The 24,679-nt window shown below is 39.4% G+C and overlaps 1 long non-coding RNA gene across 2 annotated transcripts in view; it reads left to right on the top strand.

The window, feature by feature from the left end:
* Window positions 1–24,679, top strand: part of LOC143323042 (uncharacterized) — a 104,310-nt gene that overhangs the window by 57,216 nt on the left and 22,415 nt on the right. Inside the window, exons 3-4 of one of the 2 annotated variants that reach the window (XR_013077380.1) lie at window positions 447–556; window positions 8,046–8,103. This is a non-coding gene — a long non-coding RNA (uncharacterized LOC143323042). The remainder of the gene's footprint in view (window positions 1–446; window positions 557–8,045; window positions 8,104–24,679) is intronic. The other variant, XR_013077379.1, reaches the window with a different exon arrangement.

Below are 24,679 nucleotides of genomic sequence, written 5' to 3'. Positions count from 1 at the left end.
CTGTACTTGTTTAGAAAAAAGAGAAAGAAACTCCTTCACACTGCTGTCCTAGAAATTCTCTTTCAACTGCTGTTGTGTATTCTGTTTGAAGCCCGAGCTTGACAGCTTCATTTGTGAAGTGTCTCAATTAGGCAGAATATTTCTGCCGACATATCTCGACGCCCAGACTGTCTCACTAGAACATGAAAGCCTGGGCTTAAGGAAGTCATCACACACCTCGGCAGAGAGAGAGAGAGAGAGACAGACACACACATTCATGTGTGCGCTCACACACACATGCAAACACTAAAAATAGCGGCAGCTATCCTACTAACGCTGGTTAATGCTCTTCACCCCAGACAGTTGGATTTGCATATCTTTAATGTGCTTTTTTCTCCTCTCTCCTTCCCTTCTCTGTGTTTTTCCTTTTTCCCTCTCTCTCTGTCTTTCTGTCTTGTGTGAAACAGTCTGGTCTCTTATAGGAATTCTCAGGAGGGCTTGCAGTGCATGTTGAGAGGGAGCTTTTTGTATCAGAAGAGCAAGAAAAAAGCAGGCTGAAAAGATTTCAACAATTGTGGTAATTAGAGATTTTGGAAAGGCGAGACACCCCCCACCCCCTACCCCACCTCTCTCTCTCTCTCTCTCTCTCTCTCTCTCTCTCTCTCTCTCTCTCTCTCACGTCTTTCAGGCCACTGTATTGGTGTCCATCTGTCTGTTTGGGGGGAAAAGAAAGGTATTGAATCCCTGGGCTGTATAGGACGGCCATCTGGGCCGGGCCACTCCCACAGCTCTGAGGCCACTTCTCAGCTGTCCCAACCGACCGGCCGACAGGTCCGGTGGCCTGACTACATGCGTGACCCCATGTCAGCAACAATGACAACAATACATGATAACCCGCTTATTCCATTAAGCCCATGAGTCTTCCAATAAATAGTAAGCATTGCAGTGTCAGTCTGCTAGCATGCAGTTAGCATATACTGAGCCATATTATAACAAAAAGAAATGATTTATCAGAGCCTTTCAAAATTGTTCCAGCTCAGTGTTACAAAAATAAAGCCATTTTTCAACATTGCACATGCAGGTATCCGTAAGGTTTGGAATACAGTCATGTGACTGTATTACAACAGTCACATGACTATTCAGACAGTGACATCCTTAGTCTTGTGAATATCTTACTTAATGGAAATGAAAAACTGCAGTGATGCTAAATTTCACATCCTTCATGGTAATTTGCAGCGTTATAATGGCTAAATATCCACCTATATGTACAATTGGAGAATGTCCTGTTTTGGCAGTGTTAAAAACAGCAACCATCCAGGTATACTGAGATGAATAGACTGCACCAATTTTCGAAATTTGACACATAATGGCTTCAACATCTTTTTGTTTACTCTTCTTTTGTTAGAAAGAACTGTGTAAAATGTATTAATTATACATTAAAACTCTAAGGTACACTATAAAATAATCATATGTAATCATCATGTACATGGAGTGCCTGTATCAGATGATTTTCTTCAACAAAAAGCTGCTATTAGCTCAATGGATCATCCTTATTGAATCAGGACAGTGTGGTTGTGTTCGGCTGTGGCCATGGGCCGTGCTTTATTTCAGTTCAGACTTCTCTGCACTTTAACACAAATAGCACAGATCGAGCTTGTGTTTCTATCAAGTAAGCAGACTCTCAAGATGAGGGTTTATAATAATATATGGTAAATGCTTGACCAGACCACTCAAACGATATTGAACCAAACACGTAACAGAATCTAAAACCCTGAGCTTCAGCTGTTTATTTATTAAATAACCCACAGCGGTCGAAATGTCTGATAATCTAAACACAGCTTGATTTCCTTAAGAGCCCTCCAAATATAAACAGTCCATCCTGTTAGAGCTAACGGTACACAGTATATTTGTTCTTCCCATTTTAAATAAAGTTTCCTGCTGATCGGTTGGTCATAAGTAAATAATTTCAAATGAAGCTGAGTCCTTTTATTTGTGGCAGCAGGTATCATCATATTGAATCCATTCAGATTTCCTAACCTTGCTATGTTTACATTTTGGGGAGAAGTCAGTTATTGGAGTGTGGCCCTGCCCGTCAAGGAAACCTCCACCAAAACCAACAAAAAGCCGTTGCTTTGGTTCCAGTAATATCTCTGGGATCACACAGATAGATAAATCTGACCATAAGATCCAGATCCTCTGTCTAAATATGACTGAAAGACAATTTTTCACAGAACACATGAGACAACCTGACCAATGACCATTCCCAGTGACACATATACTGGTTTATGGTTCTGTATGGCTTTTTTTAATAATGCTTAAAGATGAACTAAACACTATAATGACAAAGCTACCAAGAATAATCCCCCTGACTGTGCAGGTTCTACAAACTTTGTACACTATCTGCTTAGTACCAAACTGCATACAGTTAGCAACTAGCTGGTGAACACAGTGAAGTATTTAGTACTGAAGGAGCCAGAGTGAATAATACACCTACAGTCATCACATGGCCAGAAGAAAGACTCCATACAAGGGCTAACATTGACAACAGCAATATTCATGGCTAATAAGGGGTAAACAATAGTAATTGATAATATTTAGTGTCAGTATTTTATGAATGGCAAGCTAAGTAATTTATTTTAATCTGGTGAAGAGTTTTAGGGACTGACACCACAAGACCCGATAAATCATATTCTATCATACACACAGATGGGCTTGTACCTTAATGTGTTGAAAGGCTGGTGCTGGCAGAACAAGGAAGAGAGATGAGGACCTGTTGCCATTTCCAGGCTAGTTGGCGTTCTGTAACTCAGTGGAATCTTTCTAAAGAAGCAGCATGCTTTCCTGGGATTTACTATCAGTGTTTTTTTTGGATGTGATCCCTTAAAATCAAATCTAATTCGATCTTTTTCATTTTAATTTGTATCTTTTTTTTTTTTTTTTTTTTTTTTTTTCCGCTGTAATCTCCATCATTTAAAAACATGAATACTGTTCTTCCCTGTCCCACAGTTATCACAGCCATGTCTGAACCAGCAGCAGCCACTTGACTGGCCTCTTGTTGAGCTTGTGATGTTTTGAGTTGGTTGGTTTGTTAGTCACTAAAAACAGAAATAGTAAATAAGCAATGATATTAGATATTTTTATCATCTCGACATATAGAGTGAACCACATGATGTAGTGTTGAGGAAGGCTGGATTTTAACAGTTTTTTTTTTTTATAAAAGTCACTGTGATTTTCAGTGAGGTTTTGTTACTCCTGGAAGTTCACTTTGGCTTTCTTTTCCATATTCCCTGAAACTATCAAAGAATTCAATCTGTCCTGTGAAAAACCTGACTAAATCCAGGTCTTAAAATGAGTGCTGTGATGTTGGTTTTGACTTCTGTGTGCGGACAGTAGGTCTGTACTGTTTGGAATAAATACTGGACCATGAAGAACTCATACTGTATCACTGCTGGACAAGAGTTGAAATGTTTGACATTGCTACAATAAACTTTATTGGTTCAGTTTTCATTTAATGTCAGTCAGCTGAAACATGGCATTCCAACTTCTGAAATCTGCATTTTTCTCTTGTTTTATTATTTCAGATTGTAGCTCAAGGCTGACTGAGCACATTTAGTATGAAATCTGCCGGGAGAGTGATACGGTAGCTTTCTGCAGAATCGCCAGGCTCTCCTAACAGATTGATTTTTCGTTGAATCCCAAATGCATATCAGGAAAGTGAATTGTAGCTTGTTTGCTGCAGTGATGAAATGCTGAACAATAAAGAGGTATATGTTATGACAGATAAGAGAGTGTTCAGAGTGGTTCAGCATCAGTATCAGGAAATCTTGTAGTTTGGTATCAGTTGAGTAGCTGCATATTATTCAGTCATATTTTACCAGCCTGGCTGCTCTGTGATGTTTTTTTAAAGTCTTCCATACTGACATGAGAGGTCAAACATCTAGCCTGAAATGACTTAAGTTCGATGCTATAAGCTGCCTCTGTGATGCATTAATTAACCTCAGAGCTCAGTTTAAAATGTGCATGGATTGAGTGGAGGTATGTACCCTGTATATACTGCATTCCACCCACTTTGTCCTTCAGTGTGTCTCCCCATCTGCTAGTTTGTCTTTGCCTTTGGCCTCCATGTGTCCTGTGTGTTTGAGGTTGCCTCTGTCTGTCTGTCTGTGGTCTGTCTGTCTGCCTGTCTGTCTGTCTGTCTGTCACCCCTGACTTTCCTTGTCTGTCTCACAACAGTCATCCAAGCCATACAGCCGCTCAGCCAGTGGAAGAACGCTGGGCATGGTGCCAGCCAGCCGGGGCGCCAGTTGGGCAGTCCATCAGTAGCACTAAAGACATGTTATCCACCCGAGTGTATCCGCCTGGCTTAGAGCCCTGATCCCCTGTCCGAGCCCCCCCATGCTGCCCCTCAACTCACTCAGGGGCCCTGGGTAAAGTGCAGAGTCCCTTTCTTGCTTTATCAGCATGGCACCCAGTTATCCAGCCTGCTGCTTTAGGTCTCTTAAAACACGTACACAAATAAATGAGGAGGGTGCTGGAAATAACTACTTTCTCATCTCCAGCCAAGCTGCCTTGCTGGTCAGGTCATTGTCTTTAAAGGGACAGGGGGCCAGATAAAGCAGGCCACTGCTGAGCTCCACTCAGTTTATTCTTCAAGAATACAAAGTCAGCAGAGTTCATTTAGGCCTCTTGCAATGTAAAATAGATGAAAGGTTTCACAGAGGTTTAAAAGGATTGTTTGTTTCCTGTTATACTTAGCCAGATAATGGACTTGGTGCTTGTTTCATCACAGCTAAAAATATTTCTGTTGCTCTTTTGATTCTGAATATGCAGGATTCGCACTGTGACTTGTCCTCATTCTATCTGCTTTAATATAATGGTCACTGCTTTATGGATCATCTGTTATTATTGCTGCTGAATTGTTTTAAGTGTCACTTAAGACTCAGTGCTGAAGCACAAAGTAAGTGTCAGTAATGTTTGGCACACAAACACCATGTCTAACCATTTAGCAGTTCCATATCATAGTGATTTTCACACTAAATTGCCATTTTGTTGCCACTCCATTATTCAGTACGCATTTGCATTAGCCTTTTCATTGCATGTGTGTCCTTGGTTTTGCTTTATCTAATCACTAGCCCTGAACCAGTATTATAGTGTGCCCGGTCATTTATGACATTTTCAGTTGACACATATGTTAACTAGAGAACAGTTAGTAGATCATATTATAAAGAGTAATGTGGTATTCAAAAGACATGTTGCCCATGCAAAGACCTTTGCTCCTTAAGGTGTGCTGATATAGAGAAATAACAGGTAAGATACGGTCAAAGATTTCTAGAACGCAAAATTAGAGTTCCCTACTGATGCTGACTGGGATCAGTGGTGGAAAATGTATGATGGACGGTTTTCAATTTCAGTAAATGTCGGCATGATTGTCACAGCGGTGTCCAGAACTTGGCTCAGACGAAGTCTCCATATGGCAGAAGTGATAAAAAGACACTTTTAGTCATCAGGGTTAGAGTCTAGAACAGACCGACAGGATATCAGTAACAGGCTGGTAATGTCTGACAAATGACTGGAAGTGACTTCTTCACTAGCTTGCTAATGCAAGACAGACAGACAGACAGCTTGACCACAGCTGTGGGAGCTCAATGAGGACAGAGGATAAAATCATGAAGTGATGACATTTTATACCCAAAGGGTCAAAGGTCAGCTTCACTGTGACATCATAATGTGCTACAGAAACCCTTTTCTGGCCATTATTCAACACCATAATTCAGGAACAGAAGGGGAGATTGTGACCACATTTCACATTTGGTCAGATACTGAATCTGTGACACTAATCTTGGTGTCCACCTTCAAACTGTGCTGATTATAGAGATCTTCTGTGCTGTTGAAGGCATGTCTGAAACACCCAGGTTTTACAGTTTGTGGCTTCTCTGCAGCAACATCCATATTATATTTAAAGCATTGTAGTCCACCACAAGCTCATTGGTTCTGATGATATTGAGCTTCAGGTGATTGTTGTTGCATCATGTGGTGAAGCTCTCTATCAGTCCTTTGGACTCCTCTAAATGAAGACAGCATCACTGGAGATTATTCATTGGAATCACACATGTCAGTATAGTGATAACTTCCACTTCACCAAAATATACACTTAATACCTTCTATGAAATTCCTTCAAAGTCTTTACTATGTATACATCATATGAGTCTGAACAGACATGAAGGCAGTTTGTTAATTGAAATGTTACATCACTGTCAAGGCCACATTATCTTTTTGTCAACGACGCTGGGTGACAGCTAATGTTTGCTTTTAGTTCTAGCATCTCAGATAACACTTTTAATGTGGAGGAACAGTGAAGCGTTAAAATTAGAGGTGTGCTGCTTGTGTTTGCAGCCATTATTTGGCTTACTTAGGTAGTAGCTAACAACGGAAATATATACAGTATATCTCAGTCTTATTTCTTTGATTTAAATTAGAGAAACTTATTTACACATACAAACCCTATTGGAATCAAGTCTCTAAATTGTGAGATATGGAAACACTTTATTATGTCTTGGTTGCAGACTAAAAGGGGAAATTAGCATCAGCAAATATTTTAACAACATTTTGTCTACTTTCCTTCACTTCATAGTTGTGCTTTTAGAACCGCTGAGTGCAGTCTAGCACCAAAATAAGTAGGGATTTGCAATATGGCCAAAATCTTACATCACGCTATGTGTGATTTGATTATTTTCTTGTATTTGGAACTTCCATACTTACAAAACAACTGCCTCACATGAGACAACTTGAGTTAAAAACAAAAGACTCAAGACAGTCAAACTAACTTTCTTTCAAAATGGAACCTTTAAGGTTTGAAATGACATCAGAGATGCAGCAGAGGTGCATTATCACCACCAACCGTTGTTCTCACATCTCGTGAGAATGTAGTAAACAGTCCCTACTGCCCAAATTATGTGAGCTTGGATTGCTACATCGCACCGCCTGCCCTGAATATGTAAGAGACACCAAAGCTGTTGTCTCATATCTACTCAGGACATCGCCCACAGAATCAGGTCCAGACACTGAGGGGTGGTGCCTGGGTAGAGCGTGCAGGAGGAGGACGAGGACTCATCTGTAATGAAGACTTTTTGCATTGGTACCAATACTATACGTATAAACTTGTACATCTATGTACAAGTGCAAAGCAATATGCAGGTAGGCAGAAAAGAGCTCAAAGCAGCTACACTCCATGATGTCATCAACATGTCCACTCACTCATACGTACCATGGTAGCAGTGCAGACACTGTGACTGACAGTGTGTCAATAAGGCTGACGGCATAGCTCCTATGTTGGACACGGTGTTGCCAAATCTCTACTGGTGGACACATTTCTACTATTGCACAGTAGACACCATTATATTGCTAAGCACAGCAGTAATGAAAAATGAGAATTGTGTCTTAAGTTGAATTTTATCATCACAAATCTGTAATTTTAATATTAGTTCCCCTTGCTTCACAAAATTGAGCCTTGTGAATATGTCTTCTTATTCTTCTCATCCTATGAAGTGTCACCCTCTCCAGTTCCCTCCACCATGAATATGAAAAGAGATCTTAATAATAGACCTGACTGCCTGACCCACAGTATCTGGAGAAAGAAGAGCATACTCTGTTTAGTAGGCCTACTTAAAGCATTGAAGAGTTTCTCTGGTGTCATTATGGTCGACAACTGAATGGGCTTTGATGCGAGAGTGACTGAAGGTCTGTTGAACCTGATGAGAATGGATTGAGGCAATGGAGAATGAGGTGAATTGTGAGCTTCTCTGTACATCCATTTGCACTCAAGTATTTCTATAGACCTGAAAGGAGTTTTAATGCAAGGAACAACGGTCATTATTTTCCCTGTCTTGATCAAAACAAAACATCTTCCTCTTCCTGTCTGGTGTCAGCCCATTCTTATTTTTCCATAAGCAGATCATTAGTTTTAGTATTCACTGGGTTATGGACAATAGCTTGTCCCATGTCAAAACTGTAGGTTTCAGATGTGGTTTCTCTTTTGGTGCTCTAACTGGATTTGTTTCTGTTCACAGCAGTAATCACGGCAGACTGCTGCAGAAGGCCGAGGTCTCATGAGCAGATACACAAAAGGTAAGGCAATTACCTTCATCATATTGAATGGCTGCAAGTCTCTCCGTTTGGCTTTTTATCTCAATCTCCGTCACCTTTTTATGTGAATGTGACACTTGTGGCTGAGTCCACCTTGACAGCTCACACATGATCCAGCAACATGTAGGCGTTCATCCTTGAAAGTGTAGTACTCATTGATTTTGAATGCTGGCTCAAACAGAAGTGAAAATCAATGGCTTTCATACTTCAAGTGAACCGCCCACATCTCCGTCCAATCAGAGGTTTCAGACAGATAAATAAGACTAGTTTATAGACTTAAACCAGCTCTCTCTTAAACTGTTCTAATCTGGGTAGTTGGACAAAAATAAAGACTCATTTTAAGCCTAGAAAATCAGCCACCCATCCCAGGATATGTCTGAAGCAGGAGTAGCAGACAGACTCCTGGCTCTTCACATGGATGTGGAGTAGCCAACCAGTCACCAAGTGGGGTCTGGGGACATGTCCCAGGAGAATTATTTCAGTCATGAAAGCCCAAATTTGGCGGCCTCTGGCACATTCTAATGCCACTAGTCCATCATGCACTGATCTTAATTATTGCGTATTTTACTTTTTGCCTACCTGATTGTAAACATATAGTGAATTATTATAAAGGAGAATCAGGCGTCTTGCGTATTTTAACTCACACAGTCCATAAATTGCAACTGATATGTAAAACCATGCCGATTCCTGACTGATCAGAACTTTATGTATGAAGATTAAGCCTATGAACTTTGGTTTTGTCTATGTCTTTGTGGCATATATGGAAAATGCAGCACTTTCAGTGGACTTTTTAAAGCTCACTGCAGTGCTTTCTGAGACGGCCCATCTAAAGAGGACATCCCCTTGCCTATATAATTGTCAAACACTGAAGACAACTCTCTACTCAGCAGGACACAACCTCTCAGCTGAGCGCAACACAAACACATATTCATATGGAGCACGTGGGGACGGGACTGATACAGGCAGATGGGCATGTTTCGCTATCATCATACTCACATTATTTTGAAGCGGAGGCTAGTGGTCGTAAAATGTACCTGCATAGCGAATTGCAATTTGTTAATCAAAACTATTTCATTCAAATCCAAAATGAATATAATAAAGTAGCCGACTGGAATTAAATGAGCAGTCGGCTGTTTGGCTGGCGGCTGGCACTTCTAGAAAGCTCTGAAAACCTGCTGACAGCTGACAGTCAGTAGCACCTGCTGACAATTGACTAAAAAAGGGGAAAACAGCTCAATTTGTGGTTTGCTACCAATGGTGTCGAGCAAGTAATAATAGGGTACAAGACAGCAGTAGCCACTTAGATTTTTTACCTCTTATTGCTTAAACTCATTACCAAATGACCAAATGAACGTAGTAAAAGGTTCTTGTAAATGTTAAATTCTTCCACAAGGCACATGTTTTCAGCTAGAGTGACTTGAGTACAGCAGCTTGAAGCTGGAGCTCATTCAGCCATCTTTTTAGTTTGAAAAGTCATCATTTATCAAGACTTAATATCAGATTTGGCCTAGATAGTGCAATATATTCCAGAACTAGAAAGCTTTGTGCAGTAGGAGAACTTCTATGTGGAGTTTGTCTTTCATTTGTCATTGGTGTGACATATCTGAGGCTTTCTCTCAACCTGTCTGAAGAACATGCTCACAGTACAAACAAAGCAATGACGTTACATCACCTGGTGTGTGTGTGTGTGTGTGTGTGTGTGTCATTGTGTGCGTGGTTGTGTATTTGTTGTATGGCCCAAAGGTGCCATACAGTACAAAGATTTCTCAAATGTACCAAGGCAGTGTACGGTTAGGTGGGGGCGGCCATTAAGAGTCACCCTCTCGTAAGGATCCCATTAAAACATTAAATCATCTGCTGGGTTGAGACAAGAATTAGAGAAATGAGAGATGAAGGAGAGGAAGAAGTAGAAGAAATTAAAAACAATAATAGCTTTCTTTCATACACTTTGGCAGGAGGAATGGGAAAATGTGACAGCCCACTATGTTGAGGTTTCTTGCATGAATTCTTCCCATTCACACGATTTACTTGTAGCTTTTCAGCTAGGTAACATCTCAAAGAAGAAATAACACATTCCTCCACTCAGGAATGAGAAGTCGAATTCAGAGCCATTAAAATTCATCCACGTTCAATTCAGTTCAGGCAGTGGGAAACTAAACCACCAAAACCCAGTTAGGCTTGAGGTAACTGGGAAATGATGAAATCGTGCACCAAAAGTATCAAAGTCAAACATGCAAATTCACCACGACAACTTCATACTGCACTAAGAGTATCACTGGACTATCTGCATTGGTAGTAAATCGCTGACAGCAATTGCTGTTTCACAAATTAGTTGAATCATGCTAATCTGGCAGGAATTATGTTCCCCCCAAAATCAAATCACTAATATCTGATAGCAGCAGATTGAGTTAGAAGATGAGTTCAAGTTATGGGTTGGCTCAGTCCTGCTTTTGAGATACTTCAGGATTTCTGTCTTAAGTTTCGTTTTGTCACTTTCTGTATACCAAGAAAACTCGCAGGTTCTTTAAAAGAAAATCAAAGCATTTGTCGTTTGTTCAAATGTTTACGTTTAACAAAAAACAATGACATGGGGAAAAATTACTTAAAATAGGCAAACTTATCCGCCAACAGAACCAGAAAATTTCACTTACCAAGATTTTTGAAACAAGTGAAAATATCTATGTATGATATCAAAAACCCACAGCTATCTTCAAGTAGTGCAACCAGACTACAAGCAGCCACATTTGTCTGGATACAAAGAAAATCTGACTTCAACAAAGAAGTTTGACGTGTCAGTGTCGGCTTTATAATTCTGGAAATTCTAGTTTCAAGTACCAAGTTACTCAGAACCAGGAATTAATCCTCAGTAAGAAGTTATAATATCTTATTCAGATAATTAAGAAACAAGAAGTGAGTTTCTCCACCATAAAAACTGTAAGAAGATATATCTTGTCAGACAAAAACAAGCATACATTGCCTTGATTTAAGATATTTCATCTTACTTATGTTTCACCTTTTGCAGTGAAATGAAAAATAGTATGACATTGTAATATTGCTTCAATAGGACAGCAATATATATAATAAGGAAGAAGCAGAAAAAGCTGGCCAGAGCAGTGGGCCTTTCAATGGGATCTCAATGTCAATGTCAGCTAGAGAGACATTAATACCAAGTGTCAATGTAATCAGGTTAAATGACATCTACAAACAATCTGGATACGAGAAGGATTTTAATGCAAGGTGTAAAGGCTGTGTGTTAGTGTTCATGATGGAGAGGAGATAAGAGACGATATGTAATCCTAAAGCTCACTTTGATCACCATTGTTTCCATTCTGTCACGTTGAATAGTCTCTTACAGCAGGCCTTTTTCAGCTCATCAGTATCGCTCACATATACTCGTCATCAATGTTGTGCTAACCTTTGCCATCGTTCATTTGACAGCCGATGGTTCTCAAGTGCTGTGTATTGAGCTGCTACTTCAATGCAGAGCTTTCTAAGGAAGTTAATGTTTTCAGTAATGCATAGGGGTATTCTTCCTCTATCTTTTTCATGCCAAACACCTCTCAGTGGTGTTGTCTGTGCTGGAGTGCTGCAGCAGATTCAGGGGAAGAAATCATTGTTCTTCTTGAGGGCTGAAAGAGCTGGAGGAAGTCGCAGACAGCACTGCTCCCCCTCCTTCTTCATGTCTCTGCCTTTTTCCCTCAGCCGTTATCATCTGTCTGTGAAATAAAGTGCATCACAATGTTCCCATATGGCCAAATGCACCAGAGAACTCAAGTACTTTGCATGAGAAATGATTCAGCTGAGAACAACTACAGCTGTAGAAGGCTCTCTGCTGATAAATTGGGTTTCTATTATAAAGCTGATATTGACTTTCTATGAAAAAGTGTGCGTCAACCAGTCGGTGTTGTCCACTTTGAAAGTAGGTGTGATGCAGCTTTATTGATTACATTATTAATTGTAGAGTTGATTACTACTTGTCTTTAGGGTCAGAATGATGCATTGCATCATTTTTCTGAATTCATTTGATCTGAACATTTGATTGGATTCCCCTGCCTTATATGTATGCCGCATAGAGATGCAATACTGAAGTCAAAGCAGCTTGTGTGCAGAGACTGGTGGCAGAGACCTCTCATTTTACAGCTTGTTTGCCTGTGGAGAAAATGTCAGGGCCCAACTATAGAAGAACAAAGGTTTTGTTTCTTTCAATGAAAACTGTCTAATACTAATAAATTCTACAATGAAAACAACATCTTGTTATTGTGGGTTTGACAGCATTTCAAAGGAACATCTCCAGTCATGTCAGCCAGGTTAGTATTCAGAAATATAATCATTGTTGCAGCAGCTAAAACAAATGTATTTCTCAAGTAGTTTCGGTGAAGGCATAGAAAGAAAAATACAGTTTATCACAATTTGGTTTTTATTTTTGTGGCTCTAGCCATCAGTCCTATTGCATATGATAACATTATACTCACCAAAATAATCAACTAAGAAAGAAAGTGGCAATATTTGACGTAAGAATATGTCCAACGGGGGTGAGACACCTGATCAGTCAGAGGATCAGACAAACCTCTGCGTTTGGAGGTAAACTGAAAGTGGCTGCACATTCAGAAAAACCACGAGTTTGCATGATTGCAGCAAGTTTAACAGGTTGAAGCTGAATGAATAATTGGATGTAAGTGTGATGGGTGTTTGCAGCAGAAATGATCAACAGTTGGGATGAAAATTGTACAGTTAGCCTTTGTTTTGTCTTCCAAATGAATTTGACCTTAAAATTAAAATAGATTTTACCTGAAGGTTTGTTTACAAGCTGCATACATGCTCATGTTTCTTGTCATATTGTATCTAGTTTTAGCTTGTCACATTGCCAAATTGACTGATTTTATGTCTTTAAGAAAATGATTCCCCGGCATTATTTGGCATAGATAAATTCAAATATCCTTAATATAGATACAGTCTATTGATGTAAGCCTTCAAAAACTATATTTTCCAGGGAGCCTCTGCGTCTTTGCCTTATTCCGTACCTGTATTGTTCCTGCTTTTTCTCCTTTCCTTGCCAACATTCTCCCCTCATCTAGTCTCAGTGCCTCTTTTACTATTCCCTCTGTCCTCCTCCTCTCCCTTCCTCTGCTTCCCTGCTGCACCTCACTTACAGTTTGCCCTCCTCTTTCAATCTCTTTCTCCCCTTCACTCCATTTCTGTCTTCTCTTCCATTCATACCAGAAGGCATCCTATTCCCCTTTCCTTTTAGCTCCCTATACTCCTTTTTCTATAAGTAATGCAGCCTCCCGCTCTGCCTGCATCTGGAGCCGCTGCTGAGCCATCTTCTAAAATTCCTGGCATGTTTCTTCTCTGGGCCAGGCATCCTCCGGCTGGCTGTCTCCACTCAGGATCCAGCAGCATAAATTACAGTGTGTCCTCACACAACCTATGCACATACAACTGTAGTCATTTTCTAAGGCAAACACTATATGCTTATGTAAATTAAGCATTATTTTTCATTCATTATTTATATTTGATCAATGCAGTTGTTTGGTGACATGCTAGCTGTAATATTTTAATTGTATGTTTGTTTATTAGAGGCTGTGAAGGCTGATGGCAGGAGTAATACCAGGATTAAATGCGCTGCACGATGTTGCCATCTTACAACCCCATAGTGCCTCAAAATTTTCCTAGAACTATTGCCATGTATGACTTCTGGAAATAATAATACAAATACAAGATTTAAGAGGTTTTGGCAGACAAATAATGTATTTTAGCAATAATAACAAAATACATTTTTATTGACCATAACGTACTAAATCCTTTTCAGAAATTATAGAAACTTTGAAACATCCTCATCATGCAAAATTCTATACAGACATGCAACTTTGCTCTTTTCTTTTGTCTTCCTTTTCCACTGAGCCATGCAGATGTGAACCATTTGCATGTGTTTCTGAACAAGCCTACAGCATACGAAGTTCATTACTAAATAAGTAGCCATCCATGTGTTTCGATCTTTTTTTTTCTCTCCCTCTCCTTTGTTTTATTTAGCAAAGGCCACCCTTTTGCTGTAATGACAGCCTCATAGCACATCCTGTGGCCTTTTGCCAGTCAGATATACAGGGAGGGCTTTCTGGCAAGACTTGAGTCAAATCTTCCACTGTATTGAGCTGAATCGCAGTTTGATTAAAGCAGACCTGATTTAGATACACCAAGGATACACCACTCACAGACACAACGCTCATTCTGAGAGTACTTATGATTAATAATGCACCCTTAACAGTCAAACTGTGATTTAACAACTTCATTGGTAATGTCTTCACCTTGAGAAATATTGCGTGCCAGAAATCTTCACCAAAAATCATGTGGTGCTACATAATGCAGATCTTGTAGACTGTAGCACAAGAACACAGACAGCAACAACATTTTCTTCCCTACGCTTTGGAGATTACACAGAAATCTTGAGCTGTCCATCTCTGTATCATTCTCCCACCTCAGGCTTCTACCTCTGTTAATAAAAGTGCATCATGAATGCAAGATCTATCCCTGAAGTGGACGTTTTTATTTTAAGTTGAGTTGATGGTATTAGTGTGGGTATAACGGCCTAACTTGGGTTGAAATAATATAAACTGTCACAGCAATTCATTTTCTCCATAGTGCTGATTGGACTCAAACTCGAGCAGAAGTCCTTTTTTTTCACAGATGTACTTTTGCAAAATCAGCATTTTACCAACCTATGCATGATTAGCTGCTTGTAAAGCTAATCTGATAAATGCATGGTTACACTGGCTAACTATCAGGTAATAAGAATCAATTAATCATTGTCAGAATGAAAAGCCCCAGTCCAACAGTTTTTGTAACTTTCCCAAATGGAGAATCCAACAATCATGGTCACTTCAAGGTGTGGAAATATGTAGGATTTGAACTTCTTTCTCAAGCTTTATTTTCATTCTCCACACGACTACTTCAGTCATTTTTTTGTGCGTACAGCCGACTGCAACAACATGAATGCACTGGAGGAGAGACTTTCCAGAAGTCTGCACCCGTATCCCAATGTCTACAATTATCCTGTCTCCCCCTCTCTATGACACTGGTGTTTCACTCCGCCTTCCAGTGTGTCTGTTCTGAGCAGCTTTAAACACTGTTGCAGTCTGATGTCACGTCGTCTGAACTACCTTGTTTTAAACATACCCTGGTCTTTAGGCCTCTATTTTTGTGGGTGCACTTTAACAAGTGCTGGCAGTTTGGTATTGTCTTGAGCTTCACATTTGCAAGTATCTGTGCAGTATTTTCATGCCCAACATGGCTGTTCATTGGGTAAAGGTGCGAGGAGAGGCACAGACAAGTGAGACTTTCATGCAAATAATGGGTCAAAGGAAGTTGTTGGTATTTTTGTGGAACTTGGGTGTTGGACTTTCCATTTCCTGGAGAAGCTCTCTCTGTTTGTCAAGGCTTCTTTGTCATGCTCCACTGTGATTGACACAGCTGTTGCAGAGCTATGTGACAAGTAATGTAACTGGCTGAGAAGACAGTGAGTCATCATCACACTCTGATCTATATTCCACTTCACCCAACCCCTTTGCCCATAGCGCCACTACGCCTATTTGAACCAAAATAACAGGTGCACTTGAAGGCGCCAACACGTTCAATGTACCCAAGACCCACCACTTCACACTAGCTGTTCTGATTGTGCCTTTAAAATAGGGCGCCTACCTTTGAAGTGACACATGAAGCCTCCATGTTCCAGCTAGGTGCAACCTGACTTGTTGTGGGGTTTTGTGCACTAAAGCAATACCAAACCAATAACAAATCAGATGTTTGCTAGTTGAATTCAGAACATATTTGTACAGTAGCCGTTGGGCCAACTGGGTGCCATGGCTGTTGCGTAAAGATCATAAAATGTCCTTGTATTGGCTGCCTGGTATCCAAAGACTTATTGTAATGCTGGGTGATGTGCACTTTTCAATTTATGTCTAATGCCAACATTCAGTGCCAATTCAGGAAGTAGTGTGCTCTTTATGGATCAAGGTGGAAAGTAAGGGTGTGGAGGTCAAGGAGGTGGATAGGTGTCAGCAATTAAGATTCATATGTTTACTAACTGTCACCTGATCTTTCATTTTGCTTGGAATAGTATTTTCATTGTCTAACCGTAACCCGAAACTTTACTATTTGCCATATTTTCCCCTTACCATACTTGCCATGTGCAGACATTGTTTAATGCAAAAATTTAAAAACACACTAGTATTGGACATTAAAGAAAAAAAAGCTATCATTGAACATGTTTTGCAGAATCATCCAATATCAACCTTCTTGTTTGGCGAAGCGGTTATATATCTGCAAAAATTAGAGTGGGGATGACAGGGAAAGAAGAAAGAAGGCCACCAGACGCTCATTGTTCACAGCTCCCAAAATGGTGATAGACAACCTCAGCTTGTTTCCATCAGCTTTGGCAAACCTTGCAGCAGGGACCCTAGCGTCTACTTAATTTTAAAGTACAGTCCTGAGAAGCCATGGAAACAAGTAGGAATTGCACCAGACATCCAGAACCATACCCACAAAACAGGGGTCACCATCCTCCTCAGTGGAAAGAGCTCCAGGGCATTCATCTTGATCATTTTGTGGGATGATTGCATGCAAGAATTGCGTCCTTTTCTGAAAGGCTTGTCTGCGGCAGTCTGTATCCTGGCCTTGAAATAATCCTGATCTCTCAGACGATCAGACATTACTCTTTGGGTTTCTCTCTCTGGGCCAATGCCAGACTCTCTTGATGCTGGCTCTCTGAAATTTTTGTCAGCAAACTTGTAGCGCAAATGTCGCATTGTACTTTCTGATGAATGTAATGCCATTGATTGTTGATGGTATTTTTCCATTTTCTGCTGTGAGGGGCATTTAAACTGCCATTATAATCTGCAGCTCTACAATAAATCAGCAGGATTTTGAACTCATTTTGGGCACGGGCTCTCAACCATAAACACATCTCATCTTAAAATATAAGATTGAACAAAAGCAGTTATTTTCTCTCTTATATTCATCTCACAACTCTGCAGCAGCAACAGCAGCACCACCACCACCATCACCCAGACAGTGTCTGACAAATGCATGATGGGTATTGGCGCGGAGGGGGTGGAGGTGGGGTGCAAAAAAATCGACTGGCAGAGTAACGAATGGCAGGCAGCCAGGTTGTCAGCTCTCAGTGGCTGTCCTTCATGGGGGACTAGTAAATGAAAATGACAGAAAGAGAGGGGAGAAGGAGGAAGAGGGAAAGACAGAGAGAAGGACAGAAAGAGGGCAGGGTTACTTCAGGTACCTCAAAAATCCTCCAAATTGGGTATGTGCAAATGAAGCAGGTCATACACAGAACTTAACTCGGTTTGGCTGATGGCTTTTGTCATTTGGCCGGATTTTTGTTTGAAAACTCTTCAACACAGCTGCCAGTAGCCGTACTGTACCTGACTCTCATCTGTGTCGTAAAATTCAGCAAAATTCAACACTTTATTTATTAGATCCCCAATACCTTCCACAAATATTTCCTGGTGTCCTCAGTTGACAAAATGAAAAATACAAGTTCAAATCACAATTTATTAATAAAAGATAAAAATGCAGTATAAGCCGAACATAAAGATCAGAAACATGAAATAATTCTATGCCAAAACAACCCATAAGAGACACAAAAGCAAAAATTGTGAAGAAACACCAAAAAACAAGCAAAAGGGTAAGAAAACAGCTGAAACAGGAATAACATTGATTACAATGCTCACTTTTCTTGACTGTGTGATTAGATAGATTAACTTATTCATGTTTGAGTGACTTCTTGAAGGAAGATTTATTTTTGACTGGTCAGATGCTGTCAGGAAGCTGAGGAATCTCTATACAGACCACTTCTTGACATGCAGTCTGTACGAGGAAAAGGTACTACCATCTGAACAGATCTCACTCCTCTGGTCCTATACCCTTGACAAAGCTGGTATATGCTAGTTTTTAACAAAAGAGGTGTTGTGTATTATTTCATGACAGCTGTATGAATAACAAAAGACTTCATTGTTTTCCAAGATAGTTGTTTTTGCATCTCTAGCACATTAGTGCAGTAAGAACAATGAAGTAGTAATCTGGCAGCTCTGTTCTGAACAATCTGAAGGTTTTCTTTTTCAATACTTATCAGCAGCATTTGCTCAGGTGAGCAGCCAGTACACCAAGTGTGACAGAACAAGCGACCTAACAGCATCAATCATAACGGGAGATAGAACAATGTGTTCAACAAGAATGTTCAATACTAATGCAACTCAACTTGTATGTTCTCTCTTAGCGCCAAAATCATGTCATCAGCGTACATAACTACATCAGCTTTGCTAACAACATACAGTTAATCATTTCTCAAGATGAAACACTGTTTATGTTTGCTTGTACAAGAGCTTTGCTAAAATAAAATGCAGTACAGAATAAACCAAGGTTAGTTTAAAGGAAATGAAAACCCATCTTCTTAAACAGGTTCTTACCACAAGTGACATGGCACATAATTTAATGTTTTGCCAGTACTTTTGGTTATTTGACATAAGATATGTATGTTTATATTTTTTGGCCTTCTTGTCAGTGGTTTGAAGTGAGCAGGGCTCAGTGGGGAAAAGACTGTCACATTCTCCAGATGCTGGTTTGTTTCTGAATATTGCCAGGTCAGGTCAGTCAAAGTCACACCAACACAGTCCTGAGCATAATATAAGCAACAAATCTATAAATAATAACTTGGCAAGTTCTCCTAACTTTAATTGTGATTGATTGTATATAGTCAGAAATATTTAATTTTATAGAGAAACAGTTAAGGTTTGGGATCCAGTTGGCTTAAATAACGCAATATCTGATCACAAAATAACAAAAGACAAACAATCTTATCAAGCATCTGGTGAAACCAAAGAGACAGATTTGTGATACTCTATGAGAATTCTAGTATTTTATGTATTAACAACACTAGAATTTTTGATGTTTTTCTTCCAAATTTGCTTTTGTGCATTTAACACTTTCTCCTGTTGCTTCTGTTTTTTTAATTGTATTATTTGTTCATCTAAATTTTACCATCTGTATCTTCTGTGTTACTTGACAATTTATAAACACAAGCCTAGTTTAACATATTAATACAGATCTGCATGTAATCCAAGCAATATGTTGCATTCAGTTGCAGCACATGAATACCACATGCTGAGGTTGAAACTAGCTTCTGCCACTCCAAGTGGCAACAGAGCGACTGAAAACTTGACCAAACCTGCTGGGAAAAAAGGACGAAAGAAGCCAAGCACGAACATTAACAATTGCAGGATGGAGGAAAAAAAAAATGTTTTGTAACAGTTTTACATAATTAAAAGTGTTAAATAGTAAATACTAGAGTTTATATTCAATTCAAATAAACACATTTGGAACCTGACAACTCGTGTCAGGCCTATGGGGAGACGACAGACAAAAAAGGTTGAGAACTATTGCCATTGACAATCAGTGTCCTCTCATCACATGGTGATCAACACTCACTTTTACTTTTTTATCCATTTACTGTACTTTACATCAGTAGGCAACTCAAACCATCCATTAACTTTCATGGTAACATACAGTAACTTATAAGCACAACCCACTCCACTCAACCGGAGCTGTTCACCTCCCGTAACACACAAAGGCCTTTAACTGAATGAGCAATCAAGATGCTTTATTAAGTCTAATTAAACAGTCTGTGTTGGTAAAATGTTGATTGCCTTTGCCTAATGATAATTACAACAATTGCTTGCTTAATTGGACTCACTATGAAAATACATGCAGGACCTGAAATAACAATCACCTGCTTAACAAGCAGCCAATTGCAAAAGTGGAAGGGTCAAAGACATTGGTTTTAGACAAAAGGTGTTGCATTACATACATATTTCGGTGGAACAATTCTAAATGAAAGAAAGGCTGTATGAAATACAAGACTGAAGTGAATGGAGGGAGATGAGGTGAGAACAGGGTTAAAAGAGAAATACAAGGAGTAAAGGACTGGCTGCACAAGGAATAATATATATTTCGAGGTCATGATCCATAATTCTCACACACACACAAATGAATTTACTATAAAGAAATTTACAAGATGTACATTTTATTTCAAACATGTTTTTCCTACATAATTGCTTATTTTTCTGGACTGTATAGTTCTATTTAATTTTTTCAGCCTGACATTTCATTGGTTAGAGTAAGTGGACATTCCTCTCAGGTTAAAGGTGTTATTGTATTGCCTGTTGACAACTTACAGGTGTCATTACGTTGGCTACTGCTGAATACAAATATGAAAATGCTAAACAATTTTCTAGCAGATTATATTGAATACTACATAAGAAAAATGTTAATTGCAACCAAATACGAAGAAACTAGTTTTGCTGACCTCCAGTGGTTGAAGTGTATGTAGACGTGTACTTAGGGAGTGGTCAGTACAGTCCGATGTCGCTGATGTGTGTTGTCAGAGATGAAACAAAGTGACCTAAGTTCATTTATTTATCAACTCATTTATGTTATTATATTAATCCTCACATTTTTTCAGCCACATCAATTGAACCATACGCAGTGTTACTGAAAAAATATCGTATGATTCACAATTTGATTCGAACAAATCGGGTGATTTGTTTTTGGCGTGACATTTGATGGTCAGAGCCTTCCATCATTATTTGTAGCTCACGTTGGTGATAACAGGCAGTGGATGGAGTCGAGCTGCTGCAAGAAAGGGAGAGCAGGCTGATCTCAGGGCAGCAGCAGGGCCAGACTGTGACCTGCAGGGATGGCACTGCAGCATCCATTTCATACTGTAGCACGCACTGCGTTACACTAAATTCAGGTTCACAGCCAGTTTCACTGCTGCCCAGACGACTTCAAGCTGCAATTTCTTCCAAAGTAAAAGTCCTCATGTCTGATTGGACAGTGCTGAAAATTCGGCATGGAATTTGATTGGCTTCGTGCAGCTGTGTGCCTCAAAAAGTGGTCTGCTCTGCTCACAGGCAGATGTGTCCACAGGGCTGTAGGCTCGCTGACCAATCTCAGTTGAAATAATGCAGCAAACAAACATCTGTTGCTGTGAGCCTTTAGTTTGCAGTTCACATACTATACGGATGCTAAAGCTGGAATGTAATAGGCTGAGTGAGATTAAAAAAAGTCATAGGTACTAATTTCTCACTGCATTATTATGTGCAAAATTGAACTGAATTGATTTGAATGGATTTGATTTCAAAAATGTAGCAATTGATGATGAAAAAAAACAAGAGAAGAATAATGAATAAAAAAAAACAGTGAACATATACAGCAAATTCTCAATAAACTAAATCAATTGCATGTCTGAAAAGCAGTAAGAAGTATGCACTTAAATGATCCAACCCCTTTTCAGTAACTTAAATAATGTTAAAATAATTACCTAAACATTTATCATGTATAACTTAAACATTTACTGTGTTGATCAAATATAACTTTTATAATTTATCCTATTTACACACATCTAATAATCATAATCATCATGCAGGTACCAGCCAACAGTGTATTTGTTGATGTTCTGTTATGGTCTTGTTCCTGTAGATTACTTCTGTTTTTATTGTGTATTGTAATGTGATTTTGTCTTTAATGTGCTGCAGACCAGGAACCTGTATAAACCACTTTTAACTGAGTCAGGCCAGTTTAATTGTAACACAATTAATGGGACTTTTAATCTTTTCCTGTATAATAAAATGGCATGAAACATCATCAAGTGTCACAGTCCAGAGAGAGACATGGTCCCCTCCTCATCCCTGTACTGCTCAAAAACATTTTTTTTTTGTTTGTATATCCTTTGAAAGGCTTCAGCTCTGCAGACGGAAAATACTTTATGGTGCATGCCATTTTATTACATAGCCTTTGATTACATATACCTCATTACCCAGTCAGTGTTGTCCACCTCTGGTAGGCTACACAAACTACTGTAATCTCTAAAACCTATTCTTTGCCTTTTTTGCAAACAATTTTTTTTCAATAACATTTAACAAATGGGGTGTATCACCCTGCCTTGAGCTGCTCCTCAACTGCGTTTTTCAGAGAGTTGTCATGCAACTAATGTCACAAATACAGAACTTCATTACAATATTATCATAAAAAAAATGACACTCAATACCTCTTTTCAGACCAGAGCAAAAGGAAAAAAAAAGTCCACAAAAGAGGAAGAAAAAAGAACAGCCTGCACACAGTGCTGGTAAAAAGCCACACAACACATACCAGCAATAATTCTGATAATAATTAACATTATTATTACTGTTTCCCGACTTGCACACCTACACATTCTTTATGTCATTATTAACTGTTATTTATAGTATCAGTAGATACTATTAAATGTATGATTAACAGAGATCAATTCATTTTTAACTTGCTACCTCGCATGCAACATGGGGGTGAGCAGACTTTTGAGTGTGTACACGTTTTAGGTTTCAGTGATAAGATATTTTTTTTGCAAATCATTGTAAAAGGACTGTTTTCAGCTTTTTGTGACCTTCCCATTCCTTAAAGTCTTGTGTCTAACAAAATCTTGTTATCAGCCTCTCCCTTCCATGCTACGTTCAATGTGCTTCACTCGCTAAACATCAGTTTAACTCTGATGAAGACCTGAGTGAAACATTAGTCTGTGTACAGAATTAAAGGCTGCAAATCAATCAGTATGTTCCAGTCCATTTTCCCTTTTCCAGTTTTCTGTCCTCGAACTGAACTGAACTACTTTAGGGACTTTATGTTGTTAAAAAATGGAATAAGTGCACTCTTCCATAAGATACAAGGTTAATTTATTTATCTTTCTGCAATACAATGTTGTAACCATACATTACACAGTGCAGTTTATCCACAAGTCATAGTTCAATGCTGCTGTTAGTGTTATTATTCTTATTCCCTTTTTACTTTTTATGTTCTTTTTCTCTTTGGAGGCCAATGTAGGAGAGGTCAGATTTGAAATGAAACTATCCAGTGTATGCTATGATAGCCTTGATCCCTGTTTCAAGTGCTGAACCAACAGTGTGCTCAGTGTATAACTCCCCATGCAGTGTTGCAAAAATCATCATTTTTCACCTCCAAACCTTCTTAAAGCTCACAACTCCTTTGATCAACATAATAATTGAAGACATTGTAATTTAGAAACATCTTTGTCATATTTTCTGCATGCTATAAAAAGACCTCCTAGAGGCTGGACCTGACAGGCATAGCCGAGCACCAAATGAAGTCTGGTGAGGGTTCGGTTCAGCAAGAGCTTTTAGTTTCATTGTAAATTTACAACTTCCTTTGGGATTTAAAACAATCTTCAAATATTATAATCCCATTAAGAACACAGATTAATGTTGTACAGTATAATCACGTGTACAATATCTATGTACAAATCTGTCATTGACTCGACACATGCCCTATTAAATATTTTAGATTGTATTATAACAATTAGTACTTATTGTTCTTATGCACTTATGAGCACTGCTTCAAAAAGTGTTATCTGAGCTTCTCTCCGACTCTCTGCTCTGCACAGCAGGCTTTGATTTTGCTCTCAGGCTTTCAGCAAGCTTATCTGACACTGGCACAAAGTGAGCTATTGCTACAACGCCGTCCAATCGGCTGCAAAGACACACTCTGCACTTCCTGGACTTTATCGACCTGTGACATCTGATTGGATTGAGAGGAGCACAAATTCCCCCTTCCTCTAATCCACGCTTCGTCGTCCTTTTCTGAAATGCTGACACGTTTAGGTTTGTTATTCGTATCTTCTTGTGTGTTTATTTTCTAATTTCTTCATATTTCCTGAATGGCAGAGCAAATAAGATAAAGCTTAAATAATTCCCCCTGGAGGGACGGGGGTCATTACAGCAAAACATAAAAAGGATGCAACACAGAAAATAAAGAGCATGCAAGAGTAAGAAAATTAATGAATTAAAAGCATCAAAAAAATTGTAGTTCAATTATGAAGATGTGTCGCTCAGACAGACGGGCAGACAGGACAGACAGTAGACAGCGGCGGTAATGGCACTCGGCTTTCAGCGGCAGCACCAGCTGTGCCCGATCCAAATGGGCACCGACAGCGATTCAGGCCAAGCAGGGTCAGATGAGGACACAAACACAGAGGGGGGATGGGGTGGAGGGGTTGTCTGCCGGGGCGGGCAGAGATGGAGAGAGGAGGAAGAAAGGCAATGAAGGCAAAAGGGATTGTGAGGAAGGGAGGAGGGAGGAGGAGAGGAGAGAGAGCGTTTGGTACGATGAAGGAAACAAAAGGACAGCAAGAAAGGCAAACAAAAGGCTGGGCGGCAGGGTTAGACCGATGAATCTGTTTGTTGATATATGAGGCCGATAATGACTTTGTGGAATTTCCAGAAATCATCACCCACCTCCAAAGTGATGGATTTGATGCAGATTGCTCAGATTATATGCATCTAGAAATGAATATGCTATGCATTATGTGTATCAGTGAAAATGTTGATGTTTGAGTTGTCTGACTAAGCCATACTTAAGCTATATCTATAGATGGATTTTGTGCAGTGAAAGTTTATTTATTTATTTTTTTTTACACTTGATACATCTGTAGAGTATTTGCTTTCTACAA

The sequence above is a fragment of the Chaetodon auriga genome, chromosome 7 (genome assembly GCF_051107435.1).
Source record: "Chaetodon auriga isolate fChaAug3 chromosome 7, fChaAug3.hap1, whole genome shotgun sequence".
NCBI lineage: Eukaryota > Metazoa > Chordata > Actinopteri > Chaetodontiformes > Chaetodontidae > Chaetodon > Chaetodon auriga.
The sequence above is the reverse complement of the archived record's forward strand: the minus strand, read 5'-3'. Positions and strand labels throughout refer to the sequence as shown.